This window comes from Octopus sinensis, linkage group LG2 (genome assembly GCF_006345805.1).
Source record: "Octopus sinensis linkage group LG2, ASM634580v1, whole genome shotgun sequence".
In the NCBI taxonomy this organism is placed as follows: domain Eukaryota; kingdom Metazoa; phylum Mollusca; class Cephalopoda; order Octopoda; family Octopodidae; genus Octopus; species Octopus sinensis.
In genome coordinates, this window is record NC_042998.1 from 165,001 (window position 1) to 192,118 (window position 27,118).

The window sequence follows — 27,118 nt, forward strand, 5'->3', positions numbered from 1 at the left end:
ATATATATGTACATATATGTATATGTATATATATATATATATATATATATATATATATATATATAGTAAAAGAATAAAACAAATGACAAACCAGCTTCAGTCTGACTATTTCAAATGGTCAATATTAAATTTTAGAAAGCCAAGAGTAAGCAAACAAGCAGTTAGAACGAAATAATTAGAGAGAGAGCACTTCTGATATAATTAATATTGAAAACACAGCAGAGTGATAATAGTATATATTGTTAAAATTGTTAATATTAATTATTATATGACAGCATATAAAATAAATGTTATTCAAACACCAGTGTGGTAATAAAATATATTATCAAACATTGACTTGTGTTAATATAGCAATAATATAAAAATATTTTGTAAATATGTATATAAGTGTAAGCATGTGTGTGTGTGTGTGTGCGTGTATGTCGTTGGTGAGGAATATAACTTATAATATCATCTATTAAGTGATGCAACTGTATTTGTATTTGGAATAAACATGCTATGAAAGCATGTGTAGTGATATACTGAAATATTCAATTTATGTATGTATGTATGTATGTATGTATCTGTATGTGTATATGCAAATTTTTTGCTTGAGTTGGAACCGTGTAGGGTCTTACATATGTAGGATTGAGATCAACATACCTGGGTTGTATGGCTGCCTGAAGGTACAAATAAAACAAAACAAAAAAAACCCATGGTTTGGAATATGTAATTCTTGTTTATATCATATAACATGCAAACATACACACAAATTTACATGTATGTATGTATGTATGTATGTATGTATCTATCTATCTATATATATATATATATATATATATATATATATTATATATATATATATATATATATATACACACATATATACATACTCACACACACATATATACACACAGCAATGTAGTACCTGTCAGAAATGAGAGGGTTCATTCTGCCTCCTTTCAGTAATTCTTAATAATTTTGCTTCATGCCTCACTTCAATTTTCCTTGTGTTTCATTTTGTCTCTTTCGGGTATTCTTATTCCTTTTACTTCCACCCATTCTCATCTTTATCCACTTCTTCTCTTCTTCATACACAACAACAAACACAAACTTCTTTCTCAATCAAATTTTGCCTCCATCCTTTCTCTTTATTTCTCAGTGTCCCTCCCTATGAGTATTTTTCTTTCATCGCCCTCTTTGAAGCCTAGCCAGGCCCATGGGCCTGGTTTCCTGGTTTCTTTGGCGTATGTGTTCCCTTCAGCTGGACAGGGCACCAGTCCATTGCAGCATTACTCAAGAAACAGAAAGAAACAGTGAGAGAAAGTTGTGGCGAAAGAGTACAACAGGGGTCACCACCACCCCCTGTCGGAGCCTCGTGGAGCTTTTAGGTGTTTTCGCTCAATAAACACAAACAACGCCCAGTCTGGGAATCGAAAACATGATCCTCCGATCGCGAGTCTACTGCCCTAACCACTGGGCCATTGCGCCTCCACCCCCATGTGTATACCATATATGAAAACATGGAAAACAAATGTTAATTGATGATGATGATGATATTTAACATTGTCCTGAAACAGATCAAAGAGGAAAAGGATCCTATCACCTTTAAACAGAATCTGGACAAATTTTTTCAAGGAATACCGGATAAGCCATTTATACTTGAACTAGCAGTATCGCCCGGCGTTGCTCAGGTTTGTAAGGGAAATAACTATAAAGCATTTTTAGAGAGTTATAGCCAAAAAATAGCAAAAAATGGAAAAAAATGATGGTAAATTTTTTTTTGAGAGTTAAAAAAGGATGGAGTTGCGTCCCCTAGACAGTTTGTGGTTCGTGTTTCTGATTCTGGACCCCATGTCGAATTTATCGATTTTTTTCAGAACTGGGGGAACTTTTCAAAATTTTGGCTGCGTTAGTTTTGAATTATGACATTGGGCTATGTGTGTGTCAAGTTTCATCAGAATCGGTTGAAAGCCGTGGTCAGGGTGAGGGTACAAGCAAACAGACACACAGAAACGCGCACAGACAAACTGCCGTTTATATATAGAGATACAACTCATTCAACAAGAACTCCCTACTTGAATGGACCATGATACCAGAAAACATTACTTAAAAAGGATTTAGCTAATCCTATCAGGTGGTGCTATTAATATTAAGTCTGACATGGCCTGGACCTATCTTTGGTCAAAACATATCTAAGTTTATATGTATAAGAGATAGTGGTGTCATTGAGAACCAAAGATGTCAGGTAATGCTGAATAAGTGCTATAGACGGACCACAATTAAGTTCAAGATTCGGTAATATTGCGAATAAAGGGTTCAACGTTGGTTCTATGTCAGCGTGTGTATATAAGAATGTTTTGCGCAACACGATAAAAAACCAAGGCTGTATAGATATTAGAGCATTTATAGATAGAAGGTCTTACAGTGGTTCTAGGATATTAATTAATATTAAGGGATATTATTAATTAATATCCTAGAAACAGCTGTAAGACCTTCTATCTATAAATGCTCTAATATCTATACAGCCTTGTTTTTTATCTTATTACGCAAAACATTCTTATATATATATATATGCGTGTATATATATATTTGATATATATAATATATACTTAATATAACACAGCACCTATATATCTATGTATATTTTTTTCCTGTATATGACTTTAAACTCCATCCAGTTGTTGGGCCTGGTTAAAGGAGTTCCAGGATTGAGGAGTGTGGAGCCATCTCTTAGCCACTAGTGTTCCCAGGTCCACTCTGATCCTGAGTAGTAACACCTGTTAGGATCTTGCTATGGATTAATTAGCATGTGAACCAATGGAAGTGAAAAACTCCTAGTCTTTGTTATAACTTCCTTCAAATAGAAGGGAATCTCATATAAAAAAAAAACCCTGAAGTGTGGCTGGTTTCTGGTTGTCTCAACCTCCGTTATGCCACTGGTTGCATGGCTTCACACCCGCACGATTCCACTCAAAACGATTTCAGGCACAAAAACTTCTTGGACTTAGGGAAAGCTTGCACAGACTTGCTAAGTTAAGGAAATAGTCATACTTGGGCACAAGCTGACTTCCACCATATATATATATATATATATATATACATATATATATGCATACATACATATACATATATATATATATATATATATATACACATACATACATATATATATATATATATATATATATATGCATACATACATATATATATATATATATGGCCTGGTGCAGCCTTCGGGCTCCCCAGACTCCAGTTGAACCGTCCAACCCATGCTAGCATGGAAAACGGACGCTAAATGAATGATGATGATGATATATATATATATAACACACACACATATATGCATATTTATATGCAGTTAAATATATGTCCAGTTATAAAAATATATCTTTGAGATATATTCTTTTATTTGTTTCAGTCATTTGACTGTGGCCATGCTGGGGCACCGCCTATATATATATCAAAGATTTAGAGCCTGATCTTATGAAGAAAATAATGAAAGACTGCAACAAGAGGCAAGACAATGTGTTGCAGTTGACCTGTCCAACTCATGATAGTATGGAAAATATAAAATGAAAATGAAACACACACACACACACACACAGACACACAGACACACACACACACACAGACACACAGACACACACACACACAGCACTGCGAAACAAAATGTGTCTCATCATAGTAAATAATTCTCCACATGCAAAAATACCATTAATATTCTTATGTTGCTCATCTCGCCTACTTCTGTATATATATTTTTCTTTTAAAAGAACTCTGTTCTGGAACTCTAAAAATCAAATTTCCCTTTTTGCAACAGCTCTAAAATATCATTTGAGATACTATTTTTATTTTATTACAGCACATTTATAATCTTTTTCTAGAATCCATGCACAATGCTGCTAGCCACAAGCCTCCTCAACCCTTTTGTTACGATATATGTTGAAACACACAGCTTTTGTTTTAATTAATTTTGAAAAATATGAACAATTTAGTAAAATAGCTTTTGTCATTATTAATCAAATGTTTGGAACATAAATTACGATGAAATTTTGACAGCAGGTTTTAACTTTAAAACAGAAAATTTGCATCATCAAACCAGAGTGTTCTCAGGCATGTAGGTATCAAAAGGGTTAAAGTTTAGTTAATATAATTAATAAATACATATATTGATTGAAAGCATCCTCATTAAATACAACATACTATTAAGATGAATCTATGCTCAGCCAATTGTTTATTATTCATAATATAGCTTATTGTGATAACTAGAGCATGCCCTGTCAAATAGTATGATCTAGAATTGATAATTTGTCTTACTCTAGAAATAGTCTTACATTGATATATATTATAGAAGCAACATTTTGTTATACTGTTCAGTGTCATGTATTGATAAAGACTACCATAGTAACAACAACCTAGTTATTAATATCATCAATAGTAATAAAAACTACTATATCAGTAGTGATATTTCAGTGCTATTGCAATATATATATATATATATATATAATATATATATATATATATATATAATGATAATAATAATAAAAATCTGGGAGATATCTTATGGTAGTAGAATAGTATTCAACTGCTATTTCTAAATTACGGTATGTGGTGAAGCAATTTTTGCTGAACCCTAATTCTAATTATGCTTACAATTATAGAATTTTTGTATATATATATATATATTATATATCTTCAAATGTTATAGTACAACACAGTACTTTGTATTGTTGGGAATGAATTTAATTAGCCATTGTTAAGTACCATAAGGCATCTAGTACTAATATACACACACACACATGTATATACATGCTTGTGTGTGTATATATATATGCATATTAAGATACTGACAGGGTAGAAAAACAGAGTATTTTCAATGCAACACTCAACTTGAGTATGAAGCTGTTTATACTCTTGAATTTATGAAGATTTAAATCTCACTGGTATAGAAAATCCAGGTCTTTCACTTGTAAGTCTTATGAATCCACAGAAGAAGAAGATGAAGTAAGATTTCAGCATATCTTTAATTACCAGTTACTATTATTTCAATTTCAATCCATTTTTAATGCCATTGTATGTAAATATTTCAGGCAAAAAGTTATTGAATATTTGTGCTCTTTTACAATAGAGCAGCACATCAGATTTATATATATAAAAAAAAGGATTATGTTGTGTGTGATTTTAGATCTAAGCATTTGCTATGTGTTAACATAATGTTACAAAGTATTCCCCGGAAGAACCACTGTGGGTTTGCATTCAAATGTATTATGAACACTCACTGCAGAGTATGCAAATAGATACAATGGTGAAATGTGCATTAGGAACAAACAGTATAAACTGCATGTTGTGTTTATCATATTTTTACTTATAAATATATACATGTATGTATGTATGTATGTATGTATGTATGTATGTATGTATGTATGTATGTATGTATGTATGTATGTATGAATGTATGTATGTATATATGTATATATATATATGTATGTATGTATGTATGTATGTATGTATGTATGTATGAATGTATGTATGTATATATGTATATATATATATATGTATGTATGTGTACAGAAATATCAAACAATGAAAATGAGTGTTCAACACTGCACTAGTGGATAAAGATTCTTTATTTGTGATTTAAGGTTACCATTGGTTTCATCTTAAGAAAATTCTCAACAATTATTCAACCCAATCATATAGGAAAATTGGAGTTTGTGTCTATTTTGGATTTTAAAAAAAACCATATATATATATATATATACATACACACACACATATATATATAATAAAATTATGATCAGTATAAATGAAGTAGAATTGAAGTGAATGCATTAAAATCTTAAAGAAAGTGAAGTATTCAGAAGTATGAATGAATGGTTTTGGATAATAGCTAATGCTTTCCATCAAACATCATATGTTGTATAAGTCAAGGGAGGAGATTCACTAGTTCACTGACAAAAATATCAACAATATACGAAAACTATGAATTTATATAATTTCATCTAAAGATCACACTTTGTAAGTTTCTTTTTTTTGTTTTTCAACCAAAGATTTTTTTTTCAATCTTCATTTCTTCAGGTCAAAGATAATCTTGCTTTTAAATGTTGATTTTAATCAGTATGAAGTAACTAATTATTAACAAACCTGAACTAACATGGGCTGAAGAAATTTTAAGGATGAAAAACTTTGTGAAAATTAGTATTAAATCCTTCAAGAAGCTGAATAAAGACTAGAAATATTTATACTCGGATTTCCAGAACTTCTTTTACTGGTTGATGTATACGCATACACACATACAACTGCACTCACATGCACAAGTGCATACACACGCACACACACCATGGGAGATGTACGGCTTCTGAATATTATATATATGAAATATATATATATAAACATAAATATATATACAAACATAAATATATATACACATATACATGTGCAATTATAACTATGCATGCATAAATACACATACACACACACAATATATATATATATATATACATATATATATAGAGAGAGAGAGAGGGAGAGAGAAATAGAAAAATAGATATATGTATATAGAAATATATATGTGTGTATATATATATGAATCTGTGTAAGTATATATATGTATATATATAATAATAATATTAGGGAGTAAATCCAAACTTACAGAGAAAAATTAGATTTAGGATTAAATCTAATTTTATAGTATAAATATATATATATTAAATTAGAGATAAAACCACTATTAGGCAAATCAAACAGTGAAAATCATAAATCAATACATAGAAATAAAATTAATTAATGAAAAATAAAATTCAAAATTTAAAATATTTAAATTAAAGTTAAAATTTAAAATATTATTTAAATTAATAATTTACACTTATAAATTTTTAAATATATATAAATATATATATATTATATATATATATATATATATTATTATTATTATTATTATTATTTATTTTTTTATCTTTATTTTATTTTATTTTATTTTATTCTATTTTTTTAAATTAAAAATTTTTTTTTTAAAAATATATATATAACTATCAAAAAGTATTAAAAGTTTAATATAAGATAAAGAGTTTTATTCTTTATCTTATATTAAACATTTAATACTTTTTGATAGTTATATATATATATTTAAAAAAAAATTATATATATATATATATATATATATTTAAAAATTAATAAGTATAAATCATTAATTTAAATAATTTTTAAAATTTTAACTTCAATTTAAATATTTAAAATTTTGAATTTTATATTTTATATATTTTTTATTAATTAATTTTATTTCTATGTATTGGTTTATGATTTTCACTGTTTGATTTGCCTAATAGTGGTTTTATCTCTAATTTAATATATATATAGCACTGTACACAATGTTTTATTATTATTATTATATATATATATATATATATATTGGCTGGCTTCCGTGCCGGTGGCACGTTAAAAGCACCAACCGATCGTAGCCGATGCCAGACACCCCCTGGCACCTGTGCAGGTGGCACGTAAAAAGCACCCACTACACTCGCGGAGTGGTTGGCGTTAGGAAGGGCACCCAGCCGTAGAAACACTGCCAGATCAGACTGGAGCCTGGTGCTGCCCCTGACTTCCCAGACCCCGGTCGAACCGTCCAACCCGTGCTAGGGCGGAAAACAGGTGTTAAACAATGATGATGATGATGTATATATGTATATGCATGTATTTATGTGTGTGTATACATGCAGATATTTATACATACATATATGTGAGCAATTTTAACAAACTTAAGACCAGTCCAAACATGTCTGAGAGACATTTGGACCCTTATATATTATACGTGTATAGTTTTTCTTCAAAACTGTTGGCTTTGTGCCTAAATCAAAAACCATCATCACCGTCATCAGTATTATTGTTATTATTATTGTTATTATCATTATTATCATTATAATTATTATTATTATTAAATTTTCTTAGTATTAACCACTCTATAGCAGAGAAGCACAAAAATATATTTTCTGACAAGAGAGTGTATCAAATAGAATTATGTGCCTTGCCCAGAGAGAACACAAAACTGGCAACCATGTATAAAATGTATAAAATTGTTGTGTACAAGGCTATAAGAGCAATGTAGTTTGCTACCCAACTAAAATTTCAAATGTTATTAAACATAATAGAGAATATCATTCAATTACTTAATTGGTTTACTAATATTTTATGATTATATACAATCATAATTAGCTGTATTTTCTAATAATATACTTTAGTTGATTCTTAATCCTTTGCTTGTGCTTTGTATCACGTGTTAAACAGGACATATTTCTCTGGAGTCCATGCATCATATACCATGTATATTCCCAATTGTTTTCATTTATCAGAGTTAACAGAGACTTATGAAAGGAAAGCTCTTTATTACTCAGAAGGTATGAAGCAAGGGCTTACTGAAAGTCTGAAAACAAGCATGGACATTTAGGACAAACTCATGAAAATGATTTGGACAAGCAAAGGGTTAAATAAAAGAAATGAAGCTGGATTCAAGTTTTAAAAGAATTGTTTTGAATTGAAAATAGAAACAAAAACATGTTGAAAATTAAAAGATTTCAAATCAAAAACAAATTGAATACAAAAAAAAATACTTTTATGAATTCAAAGTTAATTTATTACAACACTGAATTTCAATTAGAGTTTGAATTTTGACTTAATAAAATTATTTTTAATTTGATTCTCTTTTTGTTCCCCATCACTTTTCAAGTTTTAATATATTGAAATATTCACTAACAGATACAGGCATGGCTGTGGGATCAAGAAGCTCACTTTGCAATCGTATAGTTTTGGATTCAGTCCTACAGTGAGGGGACTTGGGTAAGTGTCTTCTACTGACTGGACTGACCAATGCTTTGCGAGTGAATTTGATAAAAAGAAACTGTGTGAAAGCCTGTTACATTTATATATATATATATATATATACTTGTTTCAGTCATGTGACTGTGGCCATACTGGAGCACCGCCTTAAGTCGAGCAAATCGACCCTATGACTTATTCTTTCTATCAGTCTCTTTTGCCGAACTGGTAAGTTACAGAGACATAAACGCACCAGCATCAGTTGTCAAGCGATGTTGGGGAGACAAACACAGACACACAAATATATACACACACATACATACATACATACATACATACATACATACATACATACATACATGCTGCGACGTCACCTTCAAAATAAGCGCAACTATGCCTCCCCTGGTCTCGATGGAGTTACATACCTGCTTCTCAAACGTGGCAGGTACTTCCTTTTACACCAGCTTTCTATTTTCTTCCAGTACTGTCTCAACAATGGTGCTACTCCGGAGCAGTGGAAAACTGCCAGTGTCATTCCTCTGTTCAAAAAGGGCGACCGCACATCAGCTGTCAACTATCGCCCAGTCAGTCTCACTAGCTGTATTGCAAAACTGATGGAATCGTGTGTCAGAGAAACACTCTGGAACTTCTAGAGCTCTCGCAGTCTCATCCGACCCTCACAATATGGATTTGTCCTTAACTCCAACTGCAGTGATCAGCTTGTCGAGTTCCTTGAGGACATTACTCAGATCACTGACAGTAGCTCATGGGTGGATGTTGTCTACCTTGACTTTGCTAAGGCTTTCAACTCTGCGCCACACAAAAGGCTTATGGTGAAACTCTCTGCAATGGGTGTGAGGGATGACCTTTTTAACTGGTTGAAATCCTTCATCCTCAGCCGAAAGGAGGTAGTCACAGTTCTAGGACAGCACTCTACACCATATGAGATGTCATCGGGTGTATCACAGGGATCTATCCTTGGTCCCCTCTTGTTTGTGGCATACATTAATGACATAGATGCCAACTTAAAGAATTCCACAGTATTGAAATATGCAGACGACATCAAGCTGTACCTTGAAATCAAGAGGACAGATCCTGATGTCTACAACTCTTTCCTGCAATCAGACCTAGACACAATGCAGCAATGGATCACAGACTGGCAACTGAAACTGGCTGTGGACAAGTGTACCACCATGCATTTTGGGAGAAAATACCCTGCGTCCACATACTCCCTCCACAACACTGATATCAAGAAATCCTCTTGCGAGCGTGACCTAGGCATCACTGTCAGCAGTGATTTGCGTTGGACAAAGCATATCTCTAAAATTGTCAAGAAGGCCGAGGGTGTCTTGGCATCACTCAGCAAGACTTTTGTTAGCCGCTCTCCAGCCATCTATTTAAAACTGTATACAGCTATGGTACGACCACACTTGGAATTCGCATCATCAGTTTGGAACCCCTATCTTGCTCAGAACATTGACCTCCTGGAATCTGTCCAGAGACGTGCAACCAAACGCATACCCTCCATCAGACACCTACCATATTCTGAGCGCCTTGTTTCCCTGGGCATGGATTCACTGAAGCTCCGGCGTCTGGCGACGGACTTGGTAAACACCCACAAAGTTATCAAACACCTCACCAACAACAGCACTGAACACCTTTTTGATCTTCATGTGTCTAACACACGTGGACATGCCTACAAAGTCAGAAAACAACACAGCTCCCATGACTTTCGGAAACATTTCTTCATGCTCAGAGTTGCTGAAGCATGGAATAAACTGCCTGCGTCAGTTGTTGACTGCCATGACACTGCATCCTTTAAGGCCCTCGTGCTTTCCGAAATCCGCCGAAACTACACCTGATTATATATACACTTTAGATGAGTTGTAGTGCACCTGAGCACTGTACACAATTATCATTATTATTATTATTATTATTATATATATATATATATATATATATACACATACATATACACGATGGGCTTCTTTCAGTTTCTGCCTACCAAATCCACTCACAAGGCTTTATATGTATATGTGTGCGTGTGTCTTTGTATCTGCCTTTGTCACACCACCACTGCTTGGCAACGGGTGTTGCTTTGTCTATGTCCCTGTAACATAGCAGTTTAAAAAAAGAGACTGATCCAGAAGAATAAGTAACTGACTTTAAAATCCCAGAAAAAGTATTGGTAATGATTTATTTGATTAAAACTCTTCAGTGTGGTGCCTCAGCATGGCTGCAGTTCAATAAGTGAAACAAGTAAAAGATAAAATATTCCACTAACTTTATTTTGAAATTTCAAACTTTAAAAAAAAAATGACAAGCCTTCCCACACCACCAAGAACCTCTCAATTCAAATTTCCAATTTCTAAAAGAATCAATTCTAACATAATGCTAGATATATAAAGGAAACTAAAACTCCATGAACAAACTTAGCAGTAGAATTTAGTTCAAATTGAACTGTTCAATTTGAAGACTCCACTAGAGTGGACAAAAGCGCTAATATATGATATATGATTTATAAAAACATGTAACATACTAATAAATATCTGTAGATATAAAACCATCCAAATTTTTGAGTACCTCATTTCTTCTAATATATAATACCTGTACATCATCTCCAAACCTTCTAATATATATATATATATATATATATATATATATATATATAAAATTATTACATTGAATTCACCTTAAATGGTCCCTTTGCATACTGAATACTTGGTGAAATTGATTAATTAATTAATTTTACCCTCAATTGTTGAAATTATATATATATATATATATATATATATATATACGCGTGTGAATGTGTGTATGTTTGTGATTCCTTGTTTCGATATCATGTAATAGTTGTAAATGAGTGTTATTGTCATACAAGTAATGTCACTGGTTCCAATATTCTGGCCATGAGAAAATATTACCTTACTTGGAAACAGGAGACAAATAATGACAGGAAGATCAGCTGGCCACAGACCATCTGGCTTAATAAACTCCATCCAACCCAAACATGGAAAGATGGCTATTAAAACAATGATGATGATATGATGATGATGATGAAGCTGATGATGACAATGATTAAGGTTTGCCATTAAATCAAAAACATCTATTGCAAAAAAAAAAAAGAGTGGTGGGGGATTCATTTAATCAATTGATACAGGTGAATTTTCCTAGAGATGATTTCACCTTAAGAGCAGATGTGGGTATAAACCTTAATGGCCATAATATTCCTGTGAAAAGTGATTATTAAGATTTTATTATATTTGAAAGATGTGTCTGATACACATTAATAGAATAATATTGGTTTCAAATTTTGGATCAAGGGCAGCAAGTTTAGAAGAGGGGGTATGTCAATTGTACTGGCCCCAGTGTTCAACTGGTATGACCTCAGTGGAATTTGAACTCAGAAATGCCACTTGGCATTTTGCTTGGTGTGCTAATGGTTCTGCTAATTCACTGCCTTATATTGATAAAATGATATTAATAAATGTTCTAGTATAGGTACAAGGCAAAGTTTGTTGGGATGGTTTTAGGGATTGAATAGACCCCTGTACTTGACAGATACTTTAGTGTATCAACCCTGGAAGAATGACAGCCAAAGTTAACTTTGGTAGGATAAGAACTCAGAATGAAAAGAGCTGGAACAAATACTACAAAGTATTTTTTCAGGTGCTCTAATGATTCTGCCAATCCACTACCCTTAGAAAAAAAATGAAAAATAAAATTTCAATATAGCCATAAAGCCTGAAATTTGAAGGTCAAGGGTTAGCTGATTAAATTGATCTCAGGACTTGACTAATGATTTATATTACCAACCCCAGAGGGATAAAAAGTAAAGTTGGCTTCAGTGGGATTTGAACACAGAATGTAAATATCCAGGATAAATAATGTTCTAATGACTCTATCAATCCAACAATAAAAATATAAACGGAATGATAAACCAGTGAAATTAGTAGATTGGTGGTAGCGGTGCAATGCAGATATAGATTATTTTATTCTATAATTAAGACAATAATATCACTCCCTTAAATAATATACCATAGCCACAAACAAAAATAATGTTCGAAAATAGGGTGATAAAATGTTCTATTCTTGGCACAAAGCCAGCAATATTGAAGGGTGGGGAAGTCAACTATATCAACCCCTGGTGTTTGGCTGGTACTTATTTATTGACTCCAAAAGGTTGAAAGGCAAAGTTGACCCTTGTGGAATTTGAACTCACTATATAAAGAGCTGGAAGAAATACTACAAAACATTTTTGTCAAGTACTCTAATGTTTCCTCCAGCTCAACACCGTGAGCCTTCAGCATTTAAACTGGCCATACCTGGCCCCTCACACAAACCTGATGGTGTTATTGAAAACATAAATAATCAATTTAACAATATCTCAAAGCTACAAGATTACGCCTGATTAATTTGAAACAATGTGAATGAATAAGTGGCGAACCCTGCTGTACTCTTTCACTACAACTTTCTCTCACTCTTTCTTCTTGTTTCTGTTGTACCTGTATTTCAAAGGGCCAGCCTTGTCACACTCTGTGTCATGCTGAATCTCCCCGAGAACTGCATTAAGGGAACATGTATCTGTGGAGTGCTCAGCCACTTGCACATTAATTTCATGAGAGGCTGTTCCATTGATTGGATCAAATGGAACCCTCATCGTCATAACCAATGGAGTGCCACGATATATATATATATATATGAATGATTACATAAAGATAGTTATGGCTGGTTTGTGGGGTTTCACATCCATAAAGAGCTTAGCTTTACAGCGTTCCTTCAGACCCCATGGACCAGCCATAACTATCTTTATCTAATTACTCTACTGTTCTATAATTTAGTGTGTACTTCTCTTTTGGATTTATGATTTACTGACAGTATATATATGTTATCTATTTGATGCAGAAAATAAATAAAACATTGATTACACAAGAATCGTATCTGTATAACATAGAGATTTATACATTGTATATGATCAGGATGAGTCTGAAAATTTACATGAAGACAATTACATGGATATGTATTTGTTCTTAGTATGATATTACAAATTAGTACTGAATGACTGAAAGCAAAGTAGAGAAATGAGGACTCTTTAGTCTAGTAGGGGAGAAAGCAACATTAGCAGAAGATTTCTTAAAGCTTTTCCCTATCTTCATACTCTAAGCTACTCCACATTTCATGTCTAATCTCCATAACTGGTTTCTTCTATTTTATGTCTGACCTTTGGTTTCCTCTATTGATTCTACTATAAGTTAACCCCCTACATTGCACTCAAACTTTTTGTTCCTAAACCTTTCTGCTGAAATTCTCTACTCACCAATCTTTGTATAGCCAGTACAGTCTATCAACTAATTGCTTCTTCATCATCATCATCATCATCATCACAGCCACCGCCAGCACCAGTGCCAGCACCATCATTATTTAATGTCTGCTTTTCTATGCTGGCATGGGTTAGATGGTTTGACTGGAACTAGTAAGCTGGAGAACTGCACTAGGTTCCAGTCTGATTTGGCATGGTTTTCTATGGCTGGATGCCCTTCTTAATGTCAACCACTACGTGAGTGTAATGGGTGCTTTTTTTTTCATGTGCCACCATCACGTGTGCCATTTACATGACACTGGCAATAGTCATGATTATGGTTTCACTTGGCTTGATGAGTTTTCTCAAGCACAGCAAGTCATGAAGATCTCAGTCACTTGTCATTGCCTCTGTCATACAATTATACAAGAAAACCAAAGAACATATATTCATCCATTCTTGTAAAACAACATTTAAAACTTCTGTTTTTCACATAAGCACTCACAAAATTTAGATACTATGTTGAATTTAGTGTATATCCTGTCTAATCTATAATATAAATTGGATATGAGCGATCGTTGTCTTCTTTCTTGTCTTGTGGTTCACAGCCAAACGGCCGGGTGGATTCGCGTGAAAAATAGCACACATGTGGAGACGGGTGCATAGATTGGAATGTGGTTTGTATTTTTTTTCCTAGCACCCATACTTACTGAGAAAATCAATAAAATTTTTTTCTAATGGAATTCCTTTTGCTTCTGCCATTAAAACAACCAGTTGCTGTTTTCTGACATGGTGGGGTCAGGAAATTTTCATACAGCTGGAGGCTGCAATCAAAACAGGGGACCCGATATGATAATGTTGAGAAAAGCTGTTATAGATTATGCCTGACCAAAAACGATCACAGCCACATCACCCAAACAGATCGGGTGAAACCGGGCTTAGCTGCTTGTTAACTATATCCAGCATAAAGTCTATTCTGTATGCCTTCTTCTTGTATACAAGAGCATTTTAGATATTTACAGTATTGCATGTGATCTGTCATATTAAATTCTATAATTAACTATGTTCAGTTATGAATCCCACCATCAAAAAACGAAAACAAAAACAAAAAACAAAAAACAAAACCCGCAGAATGAATTGGTGATAAGCTGATAACATATCCCGTATTTCAAACAGGACTGATCTGAACAGACAGCAAAATAAGGACATTTAGAAGTGGTTTCATTCATAGGAAAAAATATCTCTTATTAATGAATATTCTAAACTTTTACCGTTGTATAAAATTGTAAAAAAAATTAGATAAGATGTTCATTTTCGACAAAAATTTGGATAACAAAATAGAAAACATGAAGGTGATTTAATACAATATATGATAAAAAGCCAAATAAAAAGTTGGCAGTGTGTGTACAAAGCAACCAACAGAGGACACAGAGAAACCAGTATCACTGAGACTAATCTGATAGAAAACTCCCATTTCAAGCACTGCCAAGGCTTATTGTAAAATTAAGCATCTTGCAAGGTGGGGGTGAGGAGAGTAGCAGCCAAGAAAGGGTTTGTCAATTCAATCAAATACTTGGGACCAGAAATGGAGTTATTTATGGTAAAAGTTCTTTGATTTATGGCAATTTTAAAATAAGTAAATAGATTTTAGAGAAAGACTGCATCAGGCTATTATTGTTTTTTGAAATCTCAACATGCAAAAGGTAAGCAGTATGATGGTATTCCAAGTGTTAACAATGGAAATAATTACAAAGAATTTGAGAAAACTGATAGATATGACTTACTGGATATGTTATGGACATTTAGAAGATAAAGGTTTTCTTAACATGATGGCTAGTAATTAATAAAGTGCGGAGTATGCATAAACAATGAGAACCAATAAAATAAGAGCATGTTATCTGGTTATGCTTAACTGGCATTTGGTTTACATATACATACACAAACATCCATCCATTCAAACATATAAACATCCATCCACTGTGTAGCACTTTAGGCAAGTGTCTTCCATTATAGACCCAGGTTTACCAATATCTTATGAGTAAATTTGGCAGATGGAAACTGTGTGGAAGCCCATATATGATGATCATCATCATCCTTTAACACATTGGTCTCCACGCTGGCATGAGTTGAACATTACACTTATCTGATGGATTACTCTGCATTTTTATAGAGTACAAATTTGTTATTCTTATTCAAGAATGTTGTTGACAATAACTTCAAAGTCACTGTCAACAACATTCTTGTATAAAAATAATATATATGTATGTATGTATGTGTGTATGCCTTTGTGTTTGTCTTTACCTCCACTATTTGACAGCTGGTGTTGGTTTATTTATGTCCATGTAACTTAGAAGTTTGGTAAAAGAGTGATAGAATAAGTACCAGACTTAAAAATAAGAAGAGCTGGGATTGACTTGTCTGACTAAACCCTGCAACGAACTGCTCCAGCATGGCTAACATTCCAATGACTGAAACAAATAAGAAATAATCACCTGTAGGTGTAATTACTTATGGGCCTTATTCTGCTGGGTGTAGTAATGGGTTTTCCATTTTTAACATACAAAGTTGCTGTCTTAGATGTGGAGACCCTTTAGCATTTCCATGATAGAAACAATACTTCATTTGTTTTGATTTGAGTTTATGAAGAGAAGATAAATATCAAGGCAGCGAGCTGGCAGAGTGGTTAGCACTCCGGGTGGAATGCTTAGCGGTATTTTGTCTGCCGTTATGTTCTGAGTTCAAATTCCGCCGAGGTCGACTTTGCCTTTCATCGTTTCGGGGTCGATTAAATAAGTACCAGTCGGGTCAATGTAATCGACTTAACCCCTTTGTCTGTCCTTGTTTGTCCCCTCTATGTTTAGCCCCATGTGGGCAATAAAGAAATAAGAAATAAGATAAACATTATGAACCACATAAGAAACATTGGAAATAGGTAAGTTTGGTTACCTTAAGGAATGAATACATCTACAGTTTTGGACAAAGTTACCACAAAGAAAAATAAGCATTGGTCACCCTGGAGCTTGTAGAAGCCATTTGGCTGGAGTGCTGCACAATAGGACTGACAACAAAAGACATGTGGTTGAGAAGCAAAGGTCTTAACCATACAACCATGCCTGTGCTAACATATATATATTTTTGGGGCATCAAAAAGCTGGAGCATCTCTAACAACAAAAGCTTACTTCATGCTAGCCATCCAATGGTGTCTTGGGAAAAGTTTATAGTCAAAGCATAAAATCAACTATGATGGAATACTGGCTAAGATAGTTGGGACATGAGGCTAGAATGAAAGAAGTGAGATTTGCTTGTCAAATATTCCCTCAGTATATTAACCACTGGTAAAAAAAAAAAAAAGATGAGGATGATGTCCTTCATACTCTTATCAAAATCAGCTAAAAAAAAAGCAAAAACAACAACAACAACAACAAAACTAAGCTTCAAAATGGCTGAAATTGAGACCAAAACATGGGAAACTGCTCCAACTGTCTTCATACTATCATTACCAGAACTGATATTTTAGAACTCAAAAAACCCCAGATAAGTTGGAAAATGTACAGAAAAGATAATGCAACAACAACTGCCACTATTTCTTTTTTGCAATCTTTGCTTCCACTTATTTTAGATAAGGACTGGCTTTCTTGGTCATCAATGCCATAAACATGATTGAACCAATCAATGAGGAAGAAATTGAAATTCTTGGGCATGAAAAATAGCCAATGACAACATGTACAGACAGCAAGAATATTAAAGTTAATAAAGGTTTCAAATTTTGGCACAAGGCCTGAAATTTTAGTGGGAGGCAGTAAGTGGATTACATTGGATTCAGTGCTCGCCTGGTACTTATTTTACTAATTCCCAAAGGAATAAAAGACAAAGTTGACTTTGGCAAAATTTGAACTCAGAACACAAAAGGCTAGAAGACATGCTGCAGGTAGATATATTCTGACATTTCACTACCTTAATTATAATAATAATCCTTACTACTAAAGGCACAAGGCCTGAAATTTTGGGGGAGGGGACTTGTCGATTACATTGAATCCAGTGTTTCATTGGTACTTAATTTATCAAACCTAAGGGATGAAAGGAAAAGTCGACCATAGCAAAATTTGAACTCAGAACATAGCAATGTCCAGCATGCTAATCATTCTGCTAGCTTATCATTTTAACCCTTTCGTTACTGGATTTATTTTGAGTTGCTCCGTGTTTCTTTCGATTATTTTAAATATGTTAGTTAGTTAGTTAATTTGGCTCAAAAGCAATTAGCAAGGCCTTTAGTAAAATAACTTAGCTATCATTAAGCTCGTGTTAGGAACATAAATTGTGACTAAGGTTTGGGGGAAGATTTTAATTCAAATCTTATGAAAACAAGACATTTTTACTACAGGGCCAGAGCTGGTTTCAGTCGGGTTGGTAACAAAAGGGTTAATAATAATAATAAAATATTACTATTAAAGTGTGTGTGTGTGTGTGTGTGTGTGTGTGTGTGTGTGTGTGTATGTATTTACACACACATATATACATATTTACACACACATATACATATATACACGCACACATATAATATTACTGTTTGTATGCCAGTTTTTTAGAATAGGTACATTGTATCATAAAAGATAACAGGAAGTGCATTCAATCATAAAACACTGTTGCAGAAAAATTACCCAACCCTTGCCAGTATGGAGAATCAGATGTAAATGATAATATAATAATGATAATAATGATGATATTAATATTATTATAGCAATACAGTGGGAATACTATAAAAGTGGACCCTGTCAAATACAGCAAAGAGCAATCTCAATACTTCAGCTATGAGTCAGTAACAGTTGATCAAAGACTGAACAATGAAAATAATAACACATGAAAACTTTCTAAAGTATATATCATCATCATCATTATCATTTAATGTCTGCTTTCTATGCTGGCATGGCTGTATAGTTTGATCAGAGCTGGTAAGGCCAGTGTTTGCACCAGGTGCCATTATTCAGGCATGGTTTCTATGGCTGGATGCCCTTCCTAACACCAGCCACTCCACAGAGCATACTGGGTGCTTTTTATGTGGTACCAGCACCAGTGCTTTTAATGGGATCTTTACCCTTTGACGTACAGATTTAAAAACTAATTCTTTGCAACTAAACACTTTCAAACTCTGGACACTGGTAGAATGTGTCATATAAAACATGTTTTACTCTTACCATTTTTGTGAAAAACTTATATTTTCGAAGTTATTTCACGTTAAAGTAGGCCTATTTTGGTAATTTCAACCAATCAATAATGCGTATTCAGCTGAATAAAATTACTGCTGTTGTTTGTCAACAATAACTATCGGCGGTGTTTTATAGGACACATTCTACTAGTGTCCGAAATTTGAAAGTGTTTAGTTACAAAAAATTATTCATTAAATCTGTACTTCAAAAGGTAAAGTTCCTTTTAATGTTGCTCCAGCATGAGTGCTTTATATGTGACACATAAAGTTATATATTGAGGCAACAATAATCATGATTCTGTGACTTTTGATTTTATGTATATTGAAATGGTATTTGGCTGTTAGTATAGAAACCAAGGAAATAAATGAAGATATGGTATTTTTACATACAATTAATGATATTTCTTCATTATCTTTCATCTTTTACATGCTTCAGTCATTGGATTGTGGCCATGCAGGGGGTTCACTTTAAAGAGTTTTAGTTAAACAAATTGACCCCAGTACTTATTCTGTCAGTCTCTATTGCTACATTGCTGAGTTATAAGACATAAACAAGCCAATATAGGTTATCAAGTGGTGGTGGACACACACACAGGTACATACGTATGCAGTATATATGCTCTTAGCTGTATAGGTGACTTGTCAAACTTGTGCATGTATGTATATACATGCATACATGTGAGAAAGTGTGTGTGTGTGTGTGTGTGTGTGTGTGTGTGAGAGAGAGAGAGAGAGAGAGAGAGAGAGAGAGAGAGAGAGAGAGAGAGAGAGAGAGAGAGAGAGAGAGAGAGAGAGCATGTATGTGCCTGATGATGATATTACATGGTAACGTTTGTTGCCAGCTGAGCAAAATGATGATGTTTTCATCCCATGTTGGCATCACAATGAGCTGGTCTGCTATTCTGATTATCTGTGGAATAAAAATCCCTTACTTGGAAAACAGGTAAGGCTTGACAACAGGAAGAGCAACAAGTTGTAAAATTCTGCCACAAATAAATTACTGTCCAGCCCATGCTAGCAAGGGAAACATAAGTTAAATGAAAACATACACAGACACACACAAATTTATATATATACAGGGGTTGGACAAAATAATGGTAACACCCAGCATCAAAGCATCATAATTATAAAATATCTATAAAACCATCAAAAGCTTATTTATTTTTATGTGTTTTGATTTATTATTTGTGTTGCTTAATATGTTTTACAAAAATTGCTGTTTGTTTCTTTTCAGATATCACCAGAAAAAGGTAATTAAAATTCATTAAAATGACAGATCTATCGGACTTTCAAAGAGGTCAAATTGTTGGTGCTCGTGTGGCAGGTGGTAATGTAATGAAAACAGCCAAAATGTTTGTTGTATCAAGAAGTACTGTCTCGAAAGCAATGACAGCCTTTGAGAAAGCAAGAAAACCCACCTCATCAAAACAAAACTTTGGAAGAAAACCAAATCTTTCAGATAGGGACCCTTGGACTCTTACGCGAATTGTTAGAAAGGATCACAAAAGTACAGCTCCCAAAATTACTGCAGAGCTTAATGACTACCTTGAGAACCCAGTTTTCACAAAAACTGTTCATCGGGAGCTGTACAAAGCTGGATTTCATGGGAGGGTTGCAATCAGAAAACCTCTATTTTCAAAACAAACGTTGCAAAGCGTTTAGAGTGGAGTAAAAACCTACAGATTTTATCCCTAGAGCAGTGAAAGAATGTTATATATATATATATATGTGTGTGTGTGTGTGTGTGTGAAGACATAACAATGAAAAATGGAGAGTTATACACACCTTGAAAGTTTATTTAATAAAAATACATTTTCTTCATATTACATTCTGACATGTGTTTCTGCTGAATAAGCGTCTTTGATATAATAGCTTTGTGTATTTTAAGCAGTTCTAAATATTTCCTATCATTTGATGTGATTAGCCAAATTTGGATTTTATCAGAGTGCTCGTAAGGTATATCTGAGGAATTATTTCTGAGTGAGACTTTAGAAAAGTTGGTAGTTTTGGAAAAGATAGACAGATATGTATATATATATATATATATATATATATATATATATATACATACAGATAGATAGAGATAGAGAGAGAGAGAGAGACAGGGGAGAGAGGAGGGAGAACAAGAAAAACAGAAAAGAGTAAAATGAGCAAAAACAGAAATAAGAGAAAAACACAATCAAGTGAGAAAAAGAAATTGAACCAAAACAGAGAGAAGAAAACAGAACCAAGAGAGAAAGGAAACTGAAATGATGAAGTGTGGGAAAGTGGGAAAGAACTAACAGATTTCAAGGAAGCAGCAAATAAGGATAGGTAAACAATGTAGTTAGATCAAGTTTTCTTAGAAAAACTCTGGCAACATGCACGAAAAGTGGTTATTTAATATTAAAAACAGGATGCAATAAGTCATGTAGTTGTTCACTCTGAGTTTTATATAATGGTATGAAACAGTTAAACAATGTCCAAGTTAATAGTTTGGTTAGAGATTAAAGAAGAAGCTAATCCCAATAGGTTCAATGACAACAGATTAAAAACAGCAATGATAGAATTTTGAGGCTGAACTTTGAACCAAATTAAATCCCTCTGCCTTTTTCTTATAATAATTTTTAAAAAATATATATTTCTCTGGCACTGAAGAATTACTAAAGATGTTGAGATTTCAAACATCTCCAGGTAAAGAAAACAGAAGAATTTGGGCTTGGTCCTCAAAGATGCTCTAAACTGTGCATGCAGGAAATATTCATTAAAAAGCTTGCTAAAGAGTATTCATGAAAAACTATTTACTAAAGTGAATAGCATGCTGATTTGAATGAATGATGCTGAAAGGGACTAGTTTTGGCAAAACAAGGTGCAATAGGAAGAATGTTTGTTTCTGTCTTCGAAGCCAACGTAGAGGAGGTTGGTTAGATGCTGTTAATGTCTTATGCTGACTCTATATAACTTAACAATTAAAGTTATTTCCTTCTGTTAATCCTAGTCAGCCGTTAATGGCTTAAAGTATGAAATGCACAGCAAAAGGAATCAATCAGAAAAAGGAAAAGCAGTTGGTTGGAGGTATGGTTAGAAATGGTGCAGAAAGGAATTATAAAAAGATGTACTCACCGAAAGCTATTAGGGACTGCTGTGTGCCTTGGTAACTGCTAAGTCATTGGATGCCAATGATTTGTCAAGGATTCATTTTTGTACATTTTTGTTTTGTATTGACAAGACATTCCCCATAAAACTGTGTCAAATTTCAACTTTTATAAATTTGAATTTCATTTTTTTAATTTTTATTTTTGTTAATTCAAGAATTGTGAAAAATATGTTCAGAGAATAATTTAGTATGGACGCCAAAAATTTCAACGTGTTTTCTATTTGGTTGTATAAAATACATTAATAAATTATCCTTCAGACTGATTCTAATGGAGTCATTGTGTTTAACTAAACTTAAGCTATTAAATGGATTATGTAATTCAAAGTAATGACTACATTGCATGAAGAAAGAATTGGTAACTGCTACAGGTAACACAAGTGCAGGAAAGAGGAAATTGCAATGGGAAAGAAATAATTTGACAAAATTGAATCATCAAACAGTATAGTTTACTAAAATTCAGAATAGGTTGCTGCATATATGAATTACAAAACAGCTATGAAGTCTATGAACTAGATTTGATCCAGATTCTTACAGAGAATATTACAGAATGTAATAGAAGCCATCTTTAAAAAAGAAATATTAAATGAAATGACTATGCTGACAGATTGTGAACTTCAAAATTACTTTTACCTTAAATAATTATATTATAAATGATTGCAAGACCAAGAGGTTATTTCAGTCCAATATATATGTACATATTTATGTTATATATGTATGTGTATGTAATTATTGAGTGAGGACTAGTGTAAATGCTTGTAACTTTTTTTACAACATCTTGGCAGAGACTTTATTTATTTGACAAAATAGACCCCAAAAGAAGCAAGTCCAAAGATTTGCGAGAAATGCCCAGTAATGATTTCTCTTACCTTAAAATTACACACACACACACACACACACAACACACACACACACACAAACACACACACACACACACACACACACACACACACACACATTGGCTTGAAACATCAAAGACTTCTTCCATTTTTTTTTTAGTGTCAAACTAATACACCCCTGCTTGTTGTTCCCTCACCTATCTTTGTCTTTTGGTTTTGTATTATTTTGAACCATATATAAATAAGTGTGTGTGTGTATATAAAAGCGAATTTGGATGGATCTATTATCCAGGCAGATACCATATTAGATCTCAGTTATGTTCCAGTTAATGGCTAACCACAACGATCAGTATCTAACATCTGTGACCACATTTCATTGTTAGTTGCTCAGTGAATTCTTCTGATGGGTAAATTCGTGTTCTCTTTGCTGGACAGTAAAAATTGTCTGGAGTGTATATTAATATTAATAACAAAGAATATGGAGACATATGTCCACAAAATTTATTTTATAGTTATATACAACATATTATAATGACCTAAACGTGTTTCCACTGCAGGACTACTCACTGTTGCAAATGTGGCAGAAACACGTGTAGGTTATTATAATACCCTGTATATAACTATAAAAAAAATTTTGTGGATGTATAAGTCTCATATTTTTTAAATTGAACTGATTTTTGATTAAATTTAAATTTAATCGTTATTCAAATTTAATTATAGCCATGAAACGTACATAGTTTTTTAAAATTATTATATATTGATTATTCATTTTTATACTATTTGTGATCTAGTTATCTGTTATAAAATATATTTTATTCTTTTATTTATGATTTGGTTTATGTCTACCATTGTTTGAATTGCATAATAGTGGTTCTTTTCTCTAATTTATATTTTATATATTTATACTGTGAATATTATTATTATTATTATTATTATTATTATTATTATTATTATATATACATATATAGGCTCGAAACGTAAAAGACTTTTTCTATTCCTGAGCATTATATTAATACATCTGTTTGTTTTGTACTCCACCTGTCTTCATCTTTTGTTTTTTTCATAAACTCTCCCTATATATATATATATATATATATCAATCAATCACTGTATCACTCCGCTGACCATATTATTGGATGATATTATATATGGCTGGTCACAATGTGCTTCTACATATTGTTATAACTTTCAAATGCTGTTGGTCTGCTGGTTAGGCAGGCAAGTCTATGCCAATATAAGTAATGGAGATTGCAACAGTACCCTTGAATGAGACACCAATCCATTGCAGGGTTATCTGTTTACTGCTGAGTGGACTTGAGCAACATGAAATGAAGTATTTTTACTCTTTTACTTGTTCCAGTCATTTAACTGTACCCATGCTGGAGCACCGCCTTCAGTCGAGCAAATCGAACCCAGAACTTATTCTTTGTAAGCCTAGTACTTATTCTATCGGTCTCTTTTGCTCTTTTGCCAAACCGCTAAGTTACAGGGACATAAACAAACCAGCATCGGTTGTCAAGCGATGTTGGGGGGAACAAACACAAATACACAAAGCGAATTACACACACACACAACATATATATATATATATATACATATATATATGATGGGCTTCTTACCAAATTCACTCACAAGGTTTTGGTCGGCCCGAGGCTATAGTAGATGTCACTTGCCCAAGGTGCCACGCAGTGGGACTGAATCCAGAACCATGTGGTTGGTAAGCAAGCTACTTACCACTCAGCCACTCCTATGCCTATTTTTCTCAAGAACACAACACACCTCTCAGTCTGGGAATTAAAATCATGATCTTGGGGATTGTGAGCTCAACTCCCAAATCACTAAGTCACATATCTTCACACACACACACACACATTTGCATATATACAATATCGTGATAATGATATTTAATAAATTCATTGTGCACAACTTAGTGATTTCAGATAATCTGGAGTGTAAGTTAATATACCCATTTTAATAAACATACTATTTTAGCCTCACTGTGTAAAATAATTGCAGTGGTTACACTCTATGGGGTAACCAATGTGTTTACTTTTAGCAGTGAGAATGTTTATTAAAAGAGTATATTTTACAAATTATATATATATACATACATACATATATATATATATATATACATACATAAATATATTTATATACATATATATACATACATAAATATATATATATATGGTGTTATATATATATATATATATATATATATATATATATATATATATATGTGTATGTATACATATATATATAGATCTCACTATATATATGCATATGAATGTATTGTATACATAAATATAGGTTATTTAAACTGAATATGTATCTTGTGACTGCAGCTGAGCAAACTAGCAAGAATGCTTCCAAAAGTTGGTAATATAAAATATGCTAATGTCAGAAAGTCTTCCAAAAGTATACAGCCAAGAAATAACCAATATTGCAGAGAAAAAGTATTGTGAAAAGGAAAAAAAAAATCATAATCAACAGATAGTACCTTTACATTAAGATATAAAAGAACCAGTTGGAAATCTAGAATTACATATAATCCACTTTAGAAATACCTAATTGGTTACCATCCTTGGACGATTAGAAGACAAAATACATGAACATTAAATGGTAAGATTTAATGACCTTTTACAGAAATAGTAAAAATCAACGAACGTGGTATGAAGGTCATGTTTAAGTACACTAGACCAGGTTATCTATATTGACAAGATTGTCTCCAATATGATAAGAGCTGTGTGTAAAAAGCAGCAATATTTCATAATGTTATATACATTATGCTGTGTGCTAGTGTTGGAAATCTGTCTCTTACACACACACACATACACGAACAGATCCACAGAATGTACCTAACTGTGTTCCTAATCACAAAACACCAATATTTTTGCTTTGCTATTGATAAAACCACAATAGCCAATGTCTTTCTGTTCTGAAAATTTTATAGGTACAGACATGGCTGTATGGTAAGGAGTTTTCTTTCCAACCATATGGTTCTGGGTTCTGTTCCATTAGTTGGCACATTGGGAAAGTGTCTTCTACTATAGCCCCAGGCTAACCAAAGCTTTGTGAGTGGATTTGGTACATGGAAACTGCAAGAAACCTATCATATATATATGTGTGTGTGTGCATGTGTGTGTTTGTCTCTTATCACTGCTTGAAAACTTGTGTTGGTCTGTTTATATCTGTGTAACTTAGTGGTTTGGTAAGAGAGAGACCAATAAAATAAATACCAGGCTTTAATAAATAACTACTGGGGTTGATTCATTCAACTAAAAATTCCTCAAGGCAGTGCTTCACCAACTTAACACACAATGCAACAATTACTTATTGTTCTCCAGCACTGATGCCAACAGTAGTTATTAAATAAAAAAATTCCCATTATACATCGTTATTTACAGAATAAAAATAATGTTAGACAGGAAGACTGCAAGGTGGGCCTGTGTGAATTAACGAACATTCAGTGATAAGCTGGCACCCAACAGATTCAGTCATTTGTGAATCTACTTATAATGTCCATAAATGTTAAACTATTGAAATCTGATGACTGTCACCACTGAGATAACAACTGATAAAAGCAGATGTTAATATTCAACATAGGCTACGCCCTTAATTGTTTATAGGCCACGCCCTTAATTGTTTTAGGTGTGAACAGATATGAATAGAAAAAGCACTGCGTTTAGAATATTAGAGTCATTTGGCAGATAAGATTTACTTCATACACATCTGTACATTTACTGATGTTCTTCATAATGGTATGTTAGGCACACCAATACACTGTGTTGTAGCTAAATCCTAAGAGTACTTCTTCCTGTCACATCATCACCATCAGCATTATTTAGCATCC

General features: G+C 33.0%; 1 protein-coding gene across 2 annotated transcripts in view; it reads right to left on the reverse strand.

Annotated features, from left to right (window-relative positions):
* The window catches only part of LOC115223760 (protein kinase C-binding protein NELL1), a 480,108-nt gene that overhangs the window by 25,265 nt on the left and 427,725 nt on the right, over positions 1-27,118 (reverse strand). The window lies entirely within an intron of this gene.